Source organism: Dasypus novemcinctus, unplaced genomic scaffold (assembly GCF_030445035.2).
Source record: "Dasypus novemcinctus isolate mDasNov1 unplaced genomic scaffold, mDasNov1.1.hap2 scaffold_477, whole genome shotgun sequence".
In the NCBI taxonomy this organism is placed as follows: Eukaryota; Metazoa; Chordata; class Mammalia; order Cingulata; family Dasypodidae; genus Dasypus; species Dasypus novemcinctus.
Window position 1 is genome coordinate 36,178 of NW_026688441.1, and position 12,782 is coordinate 48,959.

General features: G+C 58.6%; 1 long non-coding RNA gene across 1 annotated transcript; it reads right to left on the reverse strand.

Annotated features, from left to right (window-relative positions):
- Positions 1 to 4,913: 4,913 nt before the first annotated feature.
- Positions 4,914 to 12,007, reverse strand: LOC111763220 (uncharacterized). Its single transcript, XR_002796129.3, has 2 exons — positions 10,710 to 12,007; positions 4,914 to 6,429 (listed from the first exon to the last, which is right to left on the reverse strand). It is a non-coding gene; the product is annotated as an uncharacterized lncRNA (long non-coding RNA).
- Positions 12,008 to 12,782: the final 775 nt, after the last annotated feature.

A 12,782-nucleotide genomic window follows, 5' to 3' on the forward strand; every position in this document is an offset into this window, starting at 1 on the left:
GCGCTCCCCGCCGGCCGCCCCCGCTGCCCCCCGCGTGCGCGCGAAGCAAGGAAAACGCACGTACCTGGCGACGCTCCGAGCGAGGCTCGCGGCCGCCACCTGCGAGGGGTCCCCGAAGCAACGCCCGCGCGCCCGGCGCCCCGGCCCAGCCCTCCCGCCCCGCGCCCCGCGCCCCGCGCCCCGCGCCCCGCGCCCCGCGCCCCGCGCCCCGCGCCAGGCGCTGGGGGTCCCGGCCCCGCAGGCCCGGCGGCTCCGGCCGCGGGATCCCGGCTCGGGCCTGGCGCGCGGCCCCCTCGGCCCCGCCGAGCTGCGGAGCCGGCGCGGAGCCCGCGGGGAGGACGAGGCGGCGGCCGCGCGACCCGGCGGGGCCCGGGCGGGAGGGCGCGGGGAGGAGGCGGGCGCCGCCCCGCCCACCGGGCCGCCCCGGCCCCGCGCGAGGGAACGGGCTCCCGGCCTGGCCCGCGGGCCCTGCGCGCGCCGGAAGCGGGAGCGGCCCCCCAGCGCAGCCCGCACCCAACCCGCGCCCGCCACCTTAAATCCCGCGCCCGCCACCTTAAATCCCGCGCCCGCGCCGGCCCCCTCCGCTCGCGCCGCCCCGCCCACGCCCGCGCGCCGCCCAATCGCCGGCCGCCGCCGCCGCTTCCTTTGTCTGGGCCGCGGCCGCGGGCCAATGGGGTGGCGCCGATGCGCGGGCGGTACGCGGCGCAGCCAATGGGCGGCGGGCGGACCCGGGGGGCGGGGCCTCGGGCCCGCGCGGGGCGGGGTGTGCGCAGGCGCCCTGCGACCGAGTCGGAGGAGCCGAGGGGGAACCCTCGCCGGGCTCAGCGCTGCGGTGCTTCTCCCGCGAGCCGGGGCCCGCCAAGGACGAGCGCGTCGGACGCGGGAAGGGGGGTGCTCCGAGCCCTGGTCCTCGGGGCGGCCCGCAGCTGGGTGACCTTGCGAGAGAAATGTCACAGCACGAGGGACCGCCCGGGACCCCGCCCCTCCCGTCCCCTGTCGCTGGAGGGCCTCGGGCTCCAGGCCTGGCCGCGGGCCACCCTCGAGGCGGTGGGTTCGCCCCTGCCGGCCCGGACCCCGGGGCGGGCCAAAGCTGGGTGTCACCCCTGCCGTCGGCCAAGGCCGGGGAGCGCGGGGTGGGGACGGGACCCGGGCGGCTCCCGGGGGAGGGGGGGAAATAGCGCCTCCTTGGGGTGCCCGGGACTCGCTGGATACCAGAGCCCGCGCGGCAGTGCCCAGCTCCCGCCGACCCCCTAAGATGCGGGGTTCTTTGAACTCCAGGAGAAAGAAAAGCCACATCATGGACCCAGGGAGGTGATTTTCAAACTTGTTTTCATTTCCAAACCTTGGCTCAAAATGAAATCTCTAATAAACCAAATGAGAAATGGAGCTGGGCAGGCTGAGTGGCTCCCCTGGAAACTGGTTGGAGATGTAGGAGCGTGAACTTCGCCTGGTCACAAGCCCAGACGCGCGCGGCCGGGGGCTCGGCCTGCCAGTCCTGGGCCCCAGGCCGCTGGCCCTGCTCTCGCCGAGTCCCCAAGCGGCTCCTTGCTCCTAAGTCCACTGGCCAGTGAGCTCTAAGGCTCCGGCTTGGGCGCCTCCATCCGAGGGCCCTGGGCATCCGGAGCCAGGTGTGAGCTGAGCCCTGGACGCCCCCGGCATCCGCCCGCGTCCAGCCCTGGCTGCCACCCACCATCCCTGTCGCGTTCCCGGAACGTGCGGCTTCCTTGGGGTTAAGCCTCCAAGCGGATTTAGAGGCCACAAGGGATTTAACCAGCACGGTAGTCCAGACTCCCCAGGGCCTCCCCGCCCACCCCCAGTCCCTGGAAATGGCAGGTAAAACTTCCAACATCCATCATAGCCAGGACAAGAAGAGGTGGCCTCAGCAGACCAGAAACCCCCAGAGTCCTGCGGGCATGGGAGGTGGCTGCTCTGGCTGGAGGGAGAAAGCCAGGGCCCTGAAAGCATGGAGGCAGAAACTGCTAGCAGCTGGTGGGAGCACCGAGGGGAGCCGAGGGATCCTGGGGCAACTTCGGGGTGCCTGGCTGGGGTACCTGTGGGGCTCAGCCCCACCCCAGCCTGGGACAAGCAAAATAGGCCCCTTTGGTGAATAACACAAGTGAGGGACAGGGCAGGGAACCGCCTGTCCCCAGAACGGGTACTGATGCTCGCTGCAGCTTGCTGGACATGCCAACACACTCGGGGACCCCAGACCCAGCAGAGGGCACACCTGGACCCCCCGCCCCAAGGGAGGGCCCCCACGCCCTACACAGAACCGGGGGTGCAGGGACTGCCACTGTCCACCATGCCCGGCCGTGGGGCTGGACTCCATCGCCCAGGTTCCAAGCAGGGCCCTGCCCATGCCCAGGGCTGTCGGTAGCTGCTCTAACAGGACCACAGACGGGGGCCTCTGACAGCAGCGTTTTGTTCTCTCGCCGTTCTGGAGTCCAGCAGTCCCAACTCGAGGTGTCAGGCGGACCGGGCTCCCCCCGAAGGCTCTAGCGGAGTGTCCCGTGGCCTGGCGTTGGGCTTCTGGGGTTTTCTCGGCCATCCTTGGCCATCCCTGGCTTGTGACAGCATCACTCCAGCCTCTGGCCCCGTCATCACCCGACCCCCTCCTCTACAAGGATGCCTGGCGTTGGGGTTAGGGCCCACCCTAAATCCAGGATGATCTCATCTTAGGACCCTTCACTGGGAAGCGGATGTGGCTCACCAACTGGGCTTCCGTCTACCATATAGGAGGTCCAGCGTTCGATGCCCAGGGCCTCCTGGGGAGGGCGACCTGGCCCACATGGGAATACCGCCCTGCGTGGGGGGCCGCCCTGTGCAGGAGCGCCGGTCGGCGCTGGGAGCTGGCACAGTAAGATGACGCAACAAGAGACACAGAGGAGAGAAAATAAGAAAAGGTAGCAGAACAGGGAGCTGAGATGGCGCCAGAGATTAAGCACCTCTCTTCCACTCTGGAAGGTTCTGGGATTGGTTCCCAGAGCTGCCTAATGAGAAGACAAGCAGACACAAGAGCACACAGTGAATGGACACAGAGAGCAGAAAATGGGGGAAGGGGGGGAGAAATAAATAAATCTTTTAAAAAAAAGAAAAAAGACCCTTCACTAATTACACCTGCAGAGACCTTTTTCCGCCAGCGAGGCCCCATTCGCAGGTTCCGAGCAGCTGTGCTGTGGGAGCCCCGCGTGGCCAGCTCCTCCCCCACAGAACCGAGCAGAGGGGACGTGTACCACTTCACACCCGGCCCGCGCTCCCCCACTCTCCCCCCTTCCTGGCTCGGTGACATCCCGCGTGGCCTGGGAAGCTTCGCACTGACGAGAGCAGACCCGCGGCCAGCCCGGGCCCTGCACGCCTGTGCGGGAGGCCGCCGTCCCCTGGAACCTGCGTCCTGCGCTCTCCGTGGATTGGGTGGCGACGTCCCGGTCGGTGGATGGAGCACTCTCCAGCGATGAGCCCTCGGTGGTCCCAGCTCCCGGCCTTCTTCAAGTGCAGTCCCGCGCCCCTCCCTGCCGTGGCCTCTTGGTGGGTGGAATGGGACCACGTGCTCGTGGGTGGCCGCTGGCCCGAGGAGGGTGTGAGAAACCCGGGCAAACTTGGCACCGAACCTGGAGTCCAGCCCGCCTCGGCGGAGTTGTCCCCCAGCCTGCGCGTGCGAGAAGCAGCGATCGCTGTTCTAAGCCACTGAACTCGAGTTTGTTGTGACAAGAGCTGACAAACACGTGTGACAAGTGTGGAAACTGATACCTGGGGTGCTGCTGGGACAAAACCCCGAGGTACGTGGCGTCGGCTTAGTGTTTGGACTGTGGATAGCAGGGAAGAGCCACAGGGCGCTGGAGACCCCTCGGGGGTGGCAAAGCGTCTGGTCAAACTGGGAAAGTAGACGGGGGCCAGTACTGGCCGTGGCTTGCCGTGGCAGGCTGCTCCCACGTGGTCTCCCGAGAAGGGGGTGGCCAGGGGCAGAAGGGGCTCCGTGAGGCCGCAAGGCAGGCCCTGCCAGTGGGGCAAGGCCGAGCATGGCCCCAAACCGCAGGCTGGGTGAAATGAAAGCCCCTCGGCGCCCGGCGGAGATCAGGCTAAGGGGGGCTGGGGGTGCAGATAATGGGGTCACTTGTCACTCAGAGGACCCTGATGAAGCACAGCTGGACGCCCCCTCTCGCTGGTCCCCAGGCACCCTAGGGTTCCAGGGGTCTTGCAGTGGGCGTGGCCAGGGTCTGGGTCTCTCCAGACACCCCCCGGGGGCCACCTTCTCCCCCCCCACCGGGGTGGTCACTGGAGCAGCCGTGGAGCCCCGTCGGCTCGGGGACCCAGACGACCGTGAGGCGTGCAGGTCCGAGAGAAGCCCCCACTCGTGTGAGTCCTCCCCTTGGGCGTCCGCTCGCCACAGCAGCCTGACCCGCCTGAGGAGCACGCCGCGGAGCAGGCGCCTTCAGCACCCCCAGAAAGCTCCAGAAGATGAGCTGGGAGCCGGAGGAGCTCGGGGGTTGAGCGCCTGCTTCCCGCGGACGAGCGCGCGGCTCCAGGTCCCAGAACTGCCTACAACAAACAAACAAGTCAGTTTTATCTTTAGAAAGAAAAGAGGGAATTTTGTCCTTAAAAAAAAAGTCTCTGGGGAGATGAACTCTCGGGTGATTTTTGCCTTCTTTATAATTTTGTGCATTATTCAAAGTTATACAGGAATATATTATTTTTATAGTCAGAAAACAACACATCAAAACTGTTTTGGTTGTGAAAAAAACAAAAAATTTAAAAAGACATTTCCAAAAGTCAACTGGATAGCTTAGGAAATAAAACAACTTGGATACAAAAAATACTCAATTGATGTAAATAGATATGACTGTGCTGTGAATTAGTGAGCCACACACTGAAGCTGAAGAATTCTCTAGAACACAGAACAAAAGGACAAATGGGGATAACGTTTGAAAGATAATTTTTTAAAAATGGAAAATAGACCCATGAGTTTTTACATCCATTGGAAAGGCATTTCAAAGGAGAGAACAGTTAGAGAAGGAATGAAAATGTAGAGAGAAGAAGAACTCTGCTCTGAGCTGCAGAAGGATTTTAGAGCAATGGAGAGAAAGATAAAAGCTCCCAGTGCAAGAAAATAAAACAGGTTACCTATTTAAAAACAAAAAAGCACAAAACAGGAAGTGGACTTGGCCCAATGGATAGGGTGTCTGCCTACTACATGGGAGGTCCGTGGTTCAAGCCCCGGGCCTCCTTGACCTGTGTGGAGCTGGCCCATGTGCAGTGCTGATGCGCACAAGGAGGGCCCTCCACGCAAGGGTGTCCTCCGCGTAGGGGAGCTCCAGGCGCAAGGAGTGCGCCCCGTAAGGAAAGCGGCCCAGGGCGGAAAATAGTGCAGTCTGCCCAAGAATGGTGCAGCACACACGGAGAGCTGACACAACAAGATGACGCAACAAAAAAAAGAAACACAGATCCCCAGTGCCGCTGACAACAACAGAAGCGGTCACAGAAGTACACGCAGCAAATGGACACAGAGAACAGACAACTGGGGGAGGGGGGAGAAGGGGAAAGAAATGAAAAAAAAAACCCCACAAAACCCTAGAATAGGCCTGACATCGGGGTTCCCGTGGGCCCGTGGGCTGAGAAATGCAGGGGGGCCTCTTCGCAGCCGGGGGCCTGCAGCCTGGACGCCGCGGGCTCCCCGCCAGGCCTCTGCGCTGAACTCCGTTTTGGCCGTGCACCTGTTCAGGGAGGCTTTTCCCCCACAAACACTATCTGAAGTATTTACTGGATTATGTAATCTGGCAAAACAAAAAATAAATCCAAGAGGAAGGCATGGGCTACAAGCTGTAGTGAGACATTTTTATCACATCTATTTTGGAAAACCTTCCTAACAGCCTGAAAGGAAAATCCCGGTGCCCTCAGCAGGGGCTGCGGGGAGGGGCAGAGGAGAGAGGAAAACTGTGCACAGTGCTTTGTCTTATTGGTGGGGCAAAGACAGATACGGATCAACTATAGACATGGGGAGAAAAAGGTAAATTCTAGCATGCGTGTTAAAAATGCAAGTCCCCATGAGAATATACTATATGTAAAACTTCCCAACCATTAGGGGAAAAAAAAGGGAATCGGTGTAAATACACTAATAATCACAAGAGATGCTGGTAAATGAGGGTCATGCGTTGAAGAACAGACCCTTGGATCAGATAAAACTTCCAAGTCCAGCCCCAGTGTTGGGCCGGTGGGCCTGTGAGGGACCCCACAGCAGGTCACGGGCAGGCTTGGATACTGGACATGCTTGGGGCAGCATTGCACCTTTATTTTCACTGATCTCTAACCGAAACCAGCAGTCCCTTTTGTTATGAATCCCGGAATCATGGTCACTGGCGAACCACACTGCAGCTGTAGATGTCTTGAATTAAGTAGCTGTTCATCGCGGCCTCAGAATTGCAGCAATTACTGAACCTGTTAGTAAAGAAGTTCACCTGTTAATGTAGCACAAAACTTTTATAAATACTTTGAACATTGCATTTCAGTATAATTGGTTTCCTTTATATTCCTCTGCCTGTTCTTTCCTATTTATAGTTAAATTATATAAATTTAAGACAATAATAAATTTGATTTATTGAAGTATTTAAGAACATTGTTCTGTCAAGGGGGGTCTCTAGACCTCACCAGGTGCCAAGAGGGGTCCAGACCACCCACGGTGATGCCAGCGCCGTGGCCAGAGTGGCGTGCCAGCCAGCTCTGCGGCGGATGCACAGGGACGGGCGCTGCTTGCGAGGGAACGAGCGCCTCCTTTCCGCAGGTGGTCCAGTCGGAGACGCCCCTGCCTTCCTGGCTCCAGCCAGGCGGACGGGGAGGCAGTGTCTGCGGTGCCAGGACAGCCCACCCTCCCGTCCTCATCTTCCCTGGAGGCCCAGCACAGAGACAGAAGGTTGCCTCCTCTGGCCCGAGCACCACCTCTGTCGCAACAAATAGTGAGCATTGTCTGTATTTATGCCAGCTGGCGGCAGAGCTTCTGCCCAAAAGACCAGGAAACAAGGTGGGAATGCGCAACCCAGGTAGCTGTGCTGAGCCTTGATCTGCATATTGGGTATGTGGACGTGCTCGTCACATGAGAATTCACAGGGCTGGCCAGTTAAGATGGGACACTTGTATATCGTGTACTATACTTCCATCAAAATTTTAAAATGCTATATCAGAAAAATACTAACAAAAAAGGACATGTTGGGAAGTGGACGTGGCTCAACTGATAGAGCATCTGTCTACCGTATGGAGGGTCCAGGGTTCAAACCCAGGGCCTCCTGACCCATGTGGTGAGCTGACCCATATGCAGAGTGGCCGCATGCAAGGAGTGCCATGCCACGCAAGGGTGTCCCCCACGTAGGGGTGCCCCACGCAGAAGGAGTGCACTCTGCAAGGAGAGCCGCCCCGTGTGAAGAAAGCACAGCCCGCCCAGGAGTGGCACTGCACACACGGAGAGCTGATGCAGCAAGATGATGCAACGAAAAAGAGATGCAGATTCCCAGTACCACCGAGGGTGCAAGCAGACACAGAAGAACACACAGCAGGTGGACACAGAGAGCAGACAGTGGGGGAGAGGGAAGGGGAGAGAAATAAAATAAATCTTAAAAAAAAAACACAGGGAAGCGGACTTGGCCCAATGGATAGAGCAACCGCCTACCACATGGGAGGTCCGCGGTTCAAACCCTGGGCCTCCTGACCCGTATGGAGCTGGCCCATGTGATGCACGCAAGGAGTACCCTGCCACGCAGGGGTGTCCCCCGCATAGGGGAGCCCCCCACACAAGGAGTGCACCCTGTAAGGAGAGCCGCCCAGCGAGAAAGAAAGTGCAGCCTGCCCAGGAATGGTGCCGCACACACGGAGAGCTGACACAGCAAGGTGATACAACAAAAAGAAACACAGATTCCTGGGCCGCTGAGAAGAATAGAAGTGGGCACAGAAGAACACACAGTGAATGGACACAGAGCAGACAACTGGGGGAAGGGGCGGGGGAGGGGAGAGAAATAAATAACAAATAAATCTTCTAAAAAAATTTTTATCACTGTAGAGTCACGTGCATTTGCAAGAAATAATCCAGAGAGCCCATGTCCCTCACCCAGCTTCCCCCCAGTGGTAACAGCCTGCGAACCATGGCACAAAATCACAGCCACGACACTGACTTAGGACGGACAAGAAACAGAAATTCAGAAAGCGGATGTGGCTCAAGTGATAGAGCCTCCACCTACCACAGGGAGGGCACAGGTTCAATCCCTGTGAAAGAGAAGAGGAAGTGTGCCACGCAAGCCAGTGCCCACATGAGGGCACACGTGGTGAGCCAGTGCCGCGCGAGAGAGTCACGCAGCAAGATGACGACGCATCAAAAGACAGACGAAAGGGAGAGTAAGGTGATGCGCAGCAGAGACCAGGCACTGAGGTGGCACGACTGACGGGGAACCGCTCTCCACATCAGAGGTCCCCAGGATCGAATCCTGACGAATCCTGGAGGAGAGAAGACAAAAAGAGAAATAGACACAGAAGATCACACAGCGAATGGACACAGACAGCAAAACAGGAGGGTGGGGGGAGGGGAAGGGGGAAAATAAGTAAATAAATAAATCTTTAAAAAAAAAAAGAAATTCCCTCTGTGGATCCCTCCCGGGGCAGTGCTGTAGCCTCCCCCACCGTCACGCTCTCAACCCCTGACATCCACGGTCATTTTTTTTTTAGATTTATTTGCCCCCATTGTCTACTCTCCGTGTTCATTACCTGTGCATTCTTCTGTGTCTACATGTCTTCCCAGGAACCGATACCGGGACCTTCAGGGATGGGAGAGAGGCGCTCACTCTCTTGCGCCACCTCAGCTCCCTGGTCTGCTGCATCTCTTATTGTCTCTCCTCTGTGTCTCTTTTTGTTGCATCATCTTGCTGCACCAGCTCACTGCGCAGGCCAGCTTGCCCTCACCAGGAGGCCCCGGGAATCGAACCCTGGACCTCCCATATGGGAGATGGGAGCCCAGTCGCTTGAGCCACGTGCACTTCCCAACCACTATCATTGTGTCATTTCACAAATGCCATATAAAGGTCACACATCATGTTGCCTCTGGAATGGACTTTTTTCACCCAGCATCATTCTCCGGAGGTTCGCCCAGGCTGGGTGTGCCCCGACAGCTCATTCCTTCTCTTGCTGCATGGTTCCCCAGGTGTGTACGTGCCACCTGTTGGCTGAAGGACGCCTGGGCTGGCCCTGGGCTTTGGCCATTATGAGTGAGGCTGCTGGGAACTCCGGTGCTGAGGTTTTCGTCTGAATACAAGTCTTCAGTTCTCTGGGATAAGAGCCAGGTCATGTGGCCACTGCCCGGTGAGTGTTCTAGAAACTGCCCGGCTGCTTCCAGGGTGGCCATCCATCTCATGTTCCCACCAGCGGTGTACGGGGCACCCAGTTGCTCTGCCTCATCGCCGGCCTTCCGTGTCCTCACGCTTCTGGGTTTGGCCATTCTGGTCAGTGTGTCCTGGTGACTCCCCGGGCTTCTGGTCTGCTAGGCTGGTGAAAGCAACGTGCCAGAAATGGGTTGGCTTTTAGCAGTGGGAATTTATTAGCTTAGAGTTTCAAGGCTGAGAAAAATGTCCAAATCAAGACATTATCTGGAGAAGCTTTCTCCCCGAAGACCGGCTGCCGGCCACCCTGGGCCCCTCAGCCGCGGGGCGCGGTGCTTGCTGCCCTCCTCCTTCTCTTCCGGTTTCATTGCCTTCAGCTTCTAGCTTCCCTGGCTTTCTCTTTGTCTGAAATTCCTTCTTTTATAAAGGACTCCAGTAAGAGGACTGAGACCCACCCTGAACGAGGCTCACAGCTTCCGTTAAGATCCTCCTCACCCAAAACCCTCCTGGCAGTGGGTCCCGCCCACAGGAACAGACCGACTCTGAGAGCAAACTCCTCTGGGGTCCACCCAGCCTCAAACTGCCGCACATGCCTTTCCCCGGCGACCAACGATGCCGACGGTCTCCCCATGTGTGCATCCGTGTGTCTCTCGGTGAAGTGGCCGGTCAAGCTCTGGTCAGGTCGTTTGCTCTTTCACCATTGGGTCTCGAGAGTTCTTTATCTATCTAGATACTAGCCCTCCATCAGCTACATGGACAGCAGGTATCTTCTCCCAGACTGGAATGTCCCCTTTCATCCTTTTAAGTTTTATCTTTAACTTTTACTTTTAAAAAGTCATTAGATGGGAAGCGGACTTGGCCCAGTGGTTAGGGCGTCCGTCTACCACACGGGAGGTCCGCGGTTCAAACCCCGGGCCTCCTTGACCCGTGTGGAGCTGGCCCATGTGCAGTGCTGATGCATGCAGGGAGTGCTGTGCCACGCAGGGGTGTCCCCGCGTAGGGGAGCCCCACACACAAGGAGTGCGCTCGTAAGGAGAGCCGCCCAGTGCGAAAGAAGGTGCAGCCTGCCCAGGAATGGTGCCGTACACATGGAGAGTTGACGCAGCAAGATGACGCAATAAAAAGAAACACAGATTCCTGTGCCGCTGACAACAACAGAAGTGGACAAAGAAGAACACGCAGCAGATGGACACAGAGAACAGACAACTGGGGGAAGAGGGGTAGAGAAATTTAAAATATATATATATATATAAAGTTATTAGTGAGTACAAAGAGCATGATAAAAAAATTTTTTTTTTAATTTAAAAATTAAAAAAGGAGCATGCTAGGCCCTTCCTCCAACTTCCCCAAGTAGTAACACCTTACCGCATTATTTTTCTGAGCCACGCAAGAGTAAGCGGCAGGCACGACGACATCCATATCCCCCGAACACCTCAGCACGTTCAATCCACAATGCGACCACCCAAATCTGGAAATTAACCGCGGTTCAAGGCGACCAGCAAGCCGCAGGGCCCACCAAGTCTCGCCGGCCGTCCCCGCGAGGCCTCTCCCGGGCCTGGAGTCCAGTCGGGGCTCTGGCGTTGCTTTCCTGGTCCCGCCTCTTCCATCCTCTGAGGCCTGGACTTGGGGTCTGTCCTGGCACTCCGTCCTCCCGCTTGAGGAGGCCGTGGCGGCACAGCTGGGTGGCGGCTGGGGCCGGGAGGACGGCGGGGCCGGCATGTCCAGCAGACGGACACGGGGAGGCCAGAGAGTGGGGCGCGTTGCTCGGGGTCTCACCGCGGCCCGCGGCCGGGTCTGTGGCTCGCCAGCGCCGTCCCCAAGCCCGCCTCGGCCCTGAGCTGGGCCCCTGGACATGCCTGCGCACCGAGAAGGCAGCCGGTGGGGTCGGAGGGCGAGGTCACTTTGGAAATACCCATTTTTAAAGGTGGCAAATCTGCTTTTATTTTTGGAAGTGCTTTTCCTTTGCTTTTCATAACGTGGATGTTTCCGAAGAGCCCAAAACTCCGGGCCCTTGGCCCACCTGCCCCTGCGCCGGCTGCTTTGCTGACGTCGCCTCACGGCCGGGTTCCCGTCCGCACTTCGGGCAGGGGTGGGTCAGCAGCGAGGCGCGTCCTTCCCTGTGTCAGTCAGGGGTCCTCCCGGGACCTGTGATTTTAGCGTTTCCGCCAGGTTCCTCTTCTGGAAAGTTAGTCGGTGGGTGTTTTGAGCTTGCTAATTAACAAGAAACAATTAGCGAAGAGTTGTCGAGAAGATACTGGGAGGTCACGTGAATATCCTGCTTCCCATCAGACTCGCATTTGCTGATGATTCTTTCCTGGATCAATTATTAATCAGCTGGTTGTTGCCAAATGGAAAACGTCAAATTCCATTATCCCTCCTACACTTCAGAGTTGGGATCCCACTGCAAGGTACAGCTCCTTTCTCCCATTCGTCGATTCGATCACTTACTTATACCCTGAGTTATTTACAAAATAAAGGCAGCAATCCGTTTCTATCTTAATTTTGTTGCTTACAGAGTCCCAGATTTGTCCAGAGGGAACCCCTTCAAGCTGCTTCCTGTCTTGGGGCGCGCCCCCAAAGCCTTAGCGCACGCCTCACTTTCTGGCACAACGAGGTGTCCCGCGCTCTTGAACGGCCCCTGCTGGCAGCCTTCTCCAGGGCGCTGCTTCCTGTGGAAGAGAAAGGAATTTTTTTTTTTAAGATTTATTTTAATTTATTTCTCCCCCTCCCCCCCCACCCCCAGTTTTCTGCTGCGTCCACTCTCCGTGTGTTCTTGTGTCTACTTGCATTATCAGGTGGCACCGGGAAACCACGTCTCTTTTTTTGTTGTTGCGTCATCTTGCTGCGTCAGCTCTCCATGTGTGCGGCACCACTCCTGGGCACCCCTTCAGGCAGGATGGCTCTCCTTGCGGGGCGCACTCCTTGGGTGTGGGGCTCCCCTACACGGGGGACACCCCTGCATGGCACAGCATTCTTTGCGCATCAGCACTGCACATGGGCCAGCTCACCACACGGGCCAGGAGGCCATGTCCGCTTCCCGAGAATAGAATTTAGAAACTCGGCTCCGGGCCAGGCTCGGGGCTCAGGCCTTCGTGGTTTCTGGCCCCCTCGGCCGCCGAGCTGGGAAATGGGGGACCAAGAGTGGCACACCCAGCCCACGCACCCGTGTGCCCCCTGTCTCCCCGTGTTCCTCTCCTACAGCGCTCGCTCCTTTCCTCCTGGGCCCCCGGAATGCCCCCCGATCCCCAGGCAGCCGAGCCCGTGGCCCCCAACTAGGTGAAAGGGACGGGAGCCGGGGGGGGGGGGGGCCTGTGAATAAACCGCCCGGGACCCCTGCCCGGGACCCCTGCCCGGGGACCAGTGGGGGCTGACGGCCCCCGCAGCCACCCTCGCAGTCCTGGAGGCCAGGGGTCCAGCTCGAGGGCTGGCAGGAAGCAC